Here is a 9072-nt window from a genome sequence, read left to right as displayed (position 1 = left end):
GGGTACGCCACTGATTTGGAGCATATAAAACCTCCACTTAGTTCATGTGAGTTTTTTTTTGTGCTGGGCTCAATACGTTCGAAGCAAGAATGAATGCATTTGTTCTCAATTCTGATCCGATGGAAGCTCCGGGTGGTGCGGTACTGCGGACCCGTCAAGGCACAAGATACGGATGAGGTTCCTTCGGCTTGCGCAGGGCATGTACCGCCGCTCCATGAATCCAACTGACCTCTGGTCTACTGTTTTCCTCTATGATCTGAGAGAAGGGAGATAATCTCGGTATAAATGATCGAGGGATGCGACTTGGTACCGAAGAATGCAAACTTCCAACACGCGTCTGCTTATCGTCTGATATACCTGAAGTTCAACATCTTGCGCTCCAGCCAGGTACTGATCGATGATGGAATACATCAGCGTCGCATTGGCGCAGCTCTTGAGAGGGTTTCCCGATCTCGATCTGCAAACTAAGCAGATGACATTCTCATCGTTGGAAACTTCAATCACCTCAGGGATAAGATCAAAACTTACCATGTTTTGCCCAGTTCCGCGCTTGCTCGACGTTCGTAACCTTGGTCTGGGCCATCGAGCGACCGAAGTCATTCAGGAGGAATATTTTCTGAACGAACGGTGCTCTGACCTCGATTTTGAGCCACTGCCGAACGAACTTGCACATCGCCGCGAAGCACTCTCGATATGAGAAAGTCTCCTCGGGACCCTCATCTTCCAGAGTTTCGTTGTTTTGGCACTGCTCAGAGACAGCTTCGAAATGTTCCGCGTGCTCCTCCCGTGGAAAGTATACCACACGAGGGCAAGATTTCCCGCACGTCTCCGTATGAAAAGCCATCCGGAGATCTAGGTCGTCGAGATCGAATACGGCAGCTCTCTCCCGGAGGCCGAAAACCTCGTCCACACTATACCACAATAACTTCGCTGGGAATCAAGAACGTTTGCCCTCTGAGCCCTGACGTCATGCCTTTCGGCCATTCGAGCATATGTGAGCTGACTCCATTCCACGTGACGCCAAACGAGCTCAAGGGCGAATACCCCCTAGGAAATTACCTCTGGAGCCCGCGCCCCCGACTCTGAATTCCCGAGGGAACGAAAAACTCGTATTTGCGAAATGCTTCAGCACAGCATCAAGGAAACGCCGCGATCGGACATGCTTACTGAAGTATCTCAGCGGAGTCTTTCTACGGAGCTCCTTAGGTATGAGCTCGGCCGCTTTTTCTAGAAGTATTCTGTGGGAACCAATGGAGCCCGCTGTCCTTAGTGCTAATTCCCACATTTTCAGCAGATTCGGACAGGGAACTTCGACTCACTTGAGATCGTGGAAATACATCCAAGGCGTCTCCACATGCGCCAACATAACGTATTTCCCACCTTCCTGTGCGAAGCTGAATGTGTGTAATTGATGGGAAGACTCAGGAGTCGGTTCCGAGGTTGCTATCAAGGCGAAATATCTGCTTGAGACCACAGGTTCATGAGCTCAGGGTGTGTCGCCGTCTTGTGTCATCTCGTGGCAGAAACACGCTCCCGACGGGGCATCAGTACATATAAAAGAATCAGATGAAGTATTTCCGCCGGTGAGAGGGGAAGATTGAGGTTCCGGTTTCTCGGATCGGTCTTCTACATCTCTCATTTTCCCAACTCTTTTTGCAAGAGATGGAGCCTGGACTAGTGGAACCTCGCGCAGAAGCATGTCCTCGATGGGAGCTATGTCCTCAGAATAGGAGGAATTGAGACTATGGTGGCTCAGAGACCAGGAATATTCAAGGTGAGAATCGAGGGTTGGTAGAGCGGGGCGATTCCGACTTGTCCGATATGACCTCCGCGGTCATCCATTTGAGAACTGTTATCAGCTATCACATCACATACCTGAGCGACCGTGCCGATGGAGAAACCGCTGAGATCAATATGATAATGACCGCAAGCCATCCGAGGAAAGCGCAGAACCATATCTTCTTCCTGCCTTTACTGATCGGAACAATCACGAATTCTTTCCTAGATTCCGGACGCTTCCCTGAGGGATCCATGAAATCCAAGGAGCTCTCTCCGTTTCCGGAGGTGAATATCGAGGTGGAACACAGAGTGGAGTCGTCTTTCTCCGTTGTGAGAGCTCTGCGATCGGTGATTGGCATGCTGTCGGGTAATAATTCAGTTCTTTCGACTATCACTCCACACGATTGAGGTGTTTCCCGTAGGCGCGAAGAACAGCAATATCTCGCTCAGGCCTTCCCATATCGCGATTCGCAACCTTTTCTTCGAGACTGTGAGCGACTCTTGATCGTCAGCTCCGATAATGGTTGGAGTCGGATGAACTCCTCAGCTGACACCCACCCGAGCGCGCATCATGGAAGCGGAATCGTTTTTTTCGGAGGAAGACGCGAGATTTACATGTATTCTTGGAAAACATGGAGTTACACCCACGTGATATTCCCTAAGAATATTCTCTACACGGTCCCGTAGTTTTGTCGAAAGACTCACTTAAGCAGCATGGCGGACCCAATGATCCATATTACGTTTTCCCCGTGGAAATAAATATTATCCTCGTCGAGTATGACGCGGGAAATTGATTTCGAAATTCCTAGGAAGCGATCCTGGCAAGTGGCAAGGGTGGGACAATCTTCGTCGACCTGGATTCGCCATCGGGGGCGATCAGCTGGTATGCTAGGCTCGAGGGGGGAGAGCCATCACAATCACTTCGGTAGACATATGTGAGGCAAAAAAAAACGATGCAAAGGACAAAGACGCTCCGAGTCGTACTTGAGAGTAGCTCATCATTATCTTCCCGTCCATTCATGATTCGTCAACAAGATTCAGGTTCGCTGGGGACCTGTGTGTCATCGTCAAAACACTCATATAATATCGCTCCGTCGATCCAAGATCGGCCCCCCAGCAGACCTACGCGCCCATATAGCCCGCGTACCCCATGCCGAAGCTGGGGTTTTCGCTCTGGAGTTCACCTTCGAAAGGAGTTTCCGTGAGTTCGGCAGATCCATTCATTGGGGGGAAAGGTCGTCCAACAAGGAACTTCTCAAAGTTCGGGGTAATCTCCTTTTCGAAAGCGCTCTCGATTTTCTCCTGGAACTGCTTCGTCACTCTGTTGGCCAATATCCTGAGTAGCCAATTGAATGCTCGAGAGAGACCTGTGATTTTCGTCACCTCCAGCCCGTGCATCTTCAGAATCTGGAGAGAGAAGTCGAAACTGAATAACTAATAAATAGATGCGCCAACCGAAATCTCGACTCGACTATTTTCCAGTTTCCGGAAGAGGTTCTGGATCCTACCATCAGACTTTCGAGTTTCGATGATGTGCCGCCCAACAAGGGCATTCTTATTATCGAACTTGCGTCGATCTTCTGTATCTTTGCTTCGACGTCTCCCCGTATAGTGACGAAGGCTTTAGCGTACACGTGACGCCCGGAAAAATACACTTCCCTCACGACGATGGGAGTAGATATGACGACAGACTCTCCTGCAAAAGTCAAGGAGCCTCTCGTGTCTGCGCCTTCATCATTCATCTGCCAAGCTCAGTAATTCCATAATTCATGATTAGATGATGAGTTATCCGAGACATTCGTGAGCCTTGTGATGCTGTTCTGAGCAGGATGGGGGTTGATCGAATCCACGGAACGCACCGTCTCCTGAGTACAGGATGCTGCTGTTCCCGCTTCTCGTGAAGCCGAGCATGTTGAACACTTTGCCATTCGTGACTTCATAAGAGCCCTCGCCGAACTTCGACAATGACATCGGATCGAGTTTCTCCTTCATTTCCGGGTCGTACCGCATCCCATCGAGGACTCCATCCACGAACGTATCCGCAGCTCGTATGTCCGCATCGACTTCCGAGAGCAAAATTCACCATCGGGTTACAAGTTTGAGTGCAAGGTTGAGCATGTCTCTCAGAACATTCAGAAGTTCGAAAATTGAGAAAGAAGCCGAGAACTATTTATACGAACCCAGATCTTCACTGCGAGCGACGCCGAGGAAGAGCAGAAAAATTACACAGCTTTCCATGCTGAAGGTGAGCGAAGATGTGGTCTCAAACAGTTCGCTGTTTTTGGAAAGTTCGATTGTTATCGATGCAAGAGCATTCTGCTCATTCCCTTCTGATATCGGCTTGCCAATCGGCGTAATGCAGTCTGAACAAATAACGTTAAGGTCACTCCATCGGGAGGCCAAAGGCCGACTGAGAATTCATAATAGTACTAGACAATCACTTCTTACAATGTTGATCGAGATGCCTATGATTACATTCCTGATTTCAGGTGAGTCGTCTTGTTCCGAAAATCGAACCCGGAGCGCGGCCCACTCGTGCATAACTTATTCAGCCGGAGCTCGATTCCAGGGGTTTCAGTCGGCTCCGATGTCCCGGGAGCAGCAACCCTGGGTGGGTATGGCGGACGGAGACCCGTACGCCATTCTTCCCCGCAATGAACGCAAAAATTTTCGGGTCCTGACGGAGGTCGCAAGCCGCAGGATTTGAGCCCCCGAGATTCCGCATTCGCACGATTGGGGAGCATTATCGGAATCGCTTCAGGTAGCCGGATGATGTCGGGAGTGAGAGTCCTTCCACGGCGTCAGAACATCGAGCGTTACGTGTTGCGCCGATCTTCCAGACCCTAGTGAGGCCGCCTCAGACAGAGGCATCCGCTGCGGACTTTCGATCTGTTCTCGACGGACGACGAATGTGCAAATCGCGGCACCGCTCATGCTCAGGTCAGTGTGACGAATCATGTGTGCCCCACAAAACCTGATTCTCGGCCTCTAATCATGCTGGACATCCGACTGAGAGCGCGAGACGGGCAAGAGGATGAAGCATTATTTCTGTGAGTGACTGGACCGACGGCTTGCCTCTGCATGATATAATTAATTAAGTTTGGAATAGGAAAGCCCATGAAGCCTCCGCGCTTCGAGAAATTCCGTCGGCCCTCTCGCAATGCCTGCGAGCTGCTCTGTGGTTGCGCAGACTCGCTCGGAGATGTCTCACAGCCCGAGTGCCCCTCGTTCCAGAGGTGTTCTGGTGGTTGCCTCGCGATCATCAGGAGGAACCCAAGGGGCTTCGATCGAAGATTGCGGCTCGAAACTGTCGGATCCCCCTCCGAATTCTGTTGCGACCACGGGAGTGTCGGAGGTGATAGACGAGAGCAGACTCAATATTCGGAAGAGTTGTATCATCTCGACGGTCTTCAGTGTGGCGATCGTTTGCTTCCTCCTGAATAGAGAGAGCTCTGCGAGAGAACCTGAGGAAGGTACAGAAAAACGAGTCGTCAGACTCACTCCGTCATAGCTAACATATCTGAAATCGCCGCCCCGACGCTCCGTGTCCTATTCATGGTGATTCTCGAGGACACGATCAAGCCAGCATTCCCCCACCCCTCATGAGCTGACGCTGAGGCATCCGAATGTCAAAGTGCGCCCCATTTTGGAACGAGATGGTCACTGCTCACATCGAATCGACTTGTCACTGGTCACACGAAGAAGAGTACAGGGAGCTAACGCGTGCTTCAATGTTCACAGGAGCCACATCTCAACGCCATCCCTCAACAACGATATCAGGTAAGTAGGCATGACAGGCTGGATCGCTCATCGTAAGAAACGGGATATGTTTGATCTTGCGGATCGATAGACACAGAATAGTCAGGTCTCGCTTATCCCTAGGTCGGAAGGCAGCGATGGAGTAACTCAGCTCGATACAGTTTCAGACCTTGAGGAAGAGATTCAGTTCGTCTTAGACTACTGCCTCCCTGCTGTCAATCGAGAGATGGTGAGATATGACAACAAGTATTGGGTCGATTCTCTCCATAATTCACTCTGTGAAAGCGACAAGCTCTGCAAAATTCGTCTCGAAAATCTCAAAGAGGTTCGGCGAAATTCCCCCGTTTCCATCCGTGGAGGTGATTCGATCAGCGAGGAGACGACCCGCACTTTTCTCGATTCCATCGCCGCTTTAGAATACACTCCTGGGATGCATCAAACGATTTTCCAGACGAGGCTACCCTCATCTTGCTGTTGAAGAATACGACATTCTCGCTGACGCAATATAGAAGATTTATGCCGACAGTTTATTTCAACTGCACCATACCCAACTTCGTGATCAGTATGGTCACAAACGTTCCAGAGTTCGAAGACGAAAGAATTGTGATCAGAGGAATGACCGTAAGGCTAACGAAAACGAGTTCATTCATGTTACGCGTGATACCAAGGGCGAGCCCTCGAGCCGGAAGGCTGGATCTGACACAATGTGTACAATGCTCGTTCACAGGTTAAGAATCGAGTACATTCATGCGAGCCGCGTTGGAATGACGATGATGAAGATTTCCTGAGGAAGACCAATGAATCACTCCGAAGTTATACTAATGTGTTCGCACGAGAGGGTTTGAAGCGTTACTTTGAAATAGCACTGGACGAATTCTATGGAGGGGAAGAGACTTCAGAGAACGGAGAAGATGAAGCTGCCGCGGTGACCATATCATGGCTCACATGAGATTCCCATGGAGGAGTCCTCCTCCCTGTATAAATATTCCCCTCGTTTGCCATATTCAGCGTGGATCCGAGCTCAGTGTTCCTTGAGTACATGGGAAAAGATTTCGATAAGCGTAGCCATATATAGATATTACCGCCGTCATCTACAGACGCGTCGATGATTTCTGCGAGCATAATGAGTTCAAGGACGTCCGAAGATATAGAGAGTTTTTGGCGTTGAGCTGCGCCGGCTTCGCGCCATCGCGTTCATTCGATCCAAGAAAGCCACAGGAGGGACGGCAGCCAGAGGTGAAGCGCCAAAGTTTGAGAACGCGCGTGCGTGTGTACCTAACTCTCGCGCGATCACACAGCGGTACTTGCTCCGGAGAATCTTATCAATTTCCATTCTCGCTCACGGGGGCATCTGGAATCTCGAGCTCCGGATCCGACGGAACAGAAGCTCATGGGATCGCAGGAGGGCCTTCGGCCAGGGCGGGAGCCCGAGAACCTCGCTTCTCGCTCTAGCGAACGATGACCGATTCGCTGATTCAAAGTCGGTATCATCATATATTAGGCGAGTGAATCGAGTTGTGTTTCGCGCGTGGAATTCCGAGAGTAATACAGTGCATAGCTGCCGTTTTTTTCGGAGGACTTGGATCAGTATCAATATACTTCCTTCACAGAGAGCTCGTTGACGCCCGCTTGTTAAGTCGGTGGGAAGGGTTAGTTGCCGTCTTTGAATCGGTCAGCATGATATTCTCAGAAGAGCTCGACGGTTGACTGTTAGATCTATAGAATCTACGTCTCCTCTGATCGTAGAAACTATGTTTAGCTTCTATGGAAAAGTTATGCATCTTCTCAGAAAGGGGCTTTCCGAGGAACCGCGAATTTCCGTGTACCGCGGTACTTGCTTGTGGTTCCCTGGGGCTCCTTGCAGCTCCCCGTAGACTCCCAATGTTAATCTGGAGCCGCGTTTGGGAAGCCGAGTCAGTATGAACATTCCCGCGTGATCTAGACTCGAGTCAGACCCTGCTCGATGCCGTATCTATCCTCGAAGAGCAAAGTTCTCGTTCATGAATGTCTTCGAGCAAATATTGCAAACTAAGACACCTATTAAAAATAAGACATACATAATCTACTCTCATAGCCCGGAGCGATACTCTTAGTGGTTCATCTCACCGGATCCGAGTCCGCAGAGCATCCCGACGCTCTACGATACCTCGGCAGCCCATCCGGGAATCGAGTCTCTTCCAGAATCTCAGCCGAAGCCGATTGTGTGGTTTGCCAAACGGACCTGTACCACGACCCTTCGGAGACTTGCTTCTGTAAATATTGCGAAGCACCTTGTGATCTGTGCCATGCCCAATCTTGTACATACCCCCTGTCCCTTAACCACCTCGAGAAGCTTAAAAAGGCTCTCCTGTGATGCAATCCCACTGTACAATTATGTACCTCTTACTTAGGTAAAATATTACACAAACTGTGTGAATAAAAGATCATTGAATTGAATCTGTTCCGAAGGCAGATCCTGCCCACATGGTTTTCATCATCTGAATGAATCAGTTCGGTCGTGAGGTGGCCACGCGGCGTCGCGTACGCGGGTGTACGCGAAATGTGTCGGGCGCGCCGACAACTCGACTCGTCTTCAGCGTTGCGTTGCAGACGATGTGCTGATACCCCCAATACCCTGAAATGTTCGTCGCTTTCGTACCGCGATCGTCAGCTCAGTGGCGCGATCGTTTGCTCCGGCACCCTTGAGTACCACAATCCATCCTCACGTGCCACGTTTGGTTTCAATGTTCAATGATCCTCAATGACTGAGGTGATTTGATGGTTCCAGAGGTAGTTCTCTAGAGACGTGGTTGCGGGGAGTTCAAAAGCCTCTCTGACAGTCTTCCCATGCCAGATGTCGCCTAAAAAGCCTTCCGCGATTTCGAAACTCTCAATCCGAAACCATTCGTGCGTATGTTACAAGACCCGTGATTCTTTTCCGGACATCCCCTCCCCCTATAGAATAAAGCAGTAATGTCGGTCCGTCATTGTACCAAATATCGGGGTTATTTGTCTGTCAAAAGACTTCAAGTTACTTTGACTCGATGCCGAATCATTCCCGTCAGCGTAAGAAGTACTTTTCCACTCGATCAATCGCATCGTTCTCGAGTTATTCCGGAAAATTAGCAAGTTTTTCTCCAGTGTTCGCTGGAAACGAAATCCTCTCCACCACTTCTCTCCACATGATGCCACGACCGTTCCGGCGAGGCGCGCGATCCGGCAAGGCGCGCGATTCGAGAGACGTCGCAGCAGCCTACTAATTTCAGCATGATCGAGACGTCGCACCAGCCTACTAATTTCAACATGATATAATTTTCCCCCCTATACAATAAAGCAGTAATACCGGTCCGGCATAGGGGGATATCGGGGTTTTCCACTCGATCATCAGAGGAGACTCCAGAGAACGTAATGCTTCCCAAAACACAAGGACATTTTGTCTTCTATAATTCTTTAGCGTATCTGATAAGCGATTCCCATATATTTCACCTGTTTCATTACTGTGCAATCCTTTTTCCTGCTCCATGGGAGCGATGGGAGAGTCCGACTCTGCATCCA

This window comes from Galendromus occidentalis, unplaced genomic scaffold (genome assembly GCF_000255335.2).
Source record: "Galendromus occidentalis unplaced genomic scaffold, Mocc_1.1 scf7180000076592, whole genome shotgun sequence".
In the NCBI taxonomy this organism is placed as follows: Eukaryota; Metazoa; Arthropoda; class Arachnida; order Mesostigmata; family Phytoseiidae; genus Galendromus; species Galendromus occidentalis.
This window is presented reverse-complemented; position numbering follows the sequence as displayed.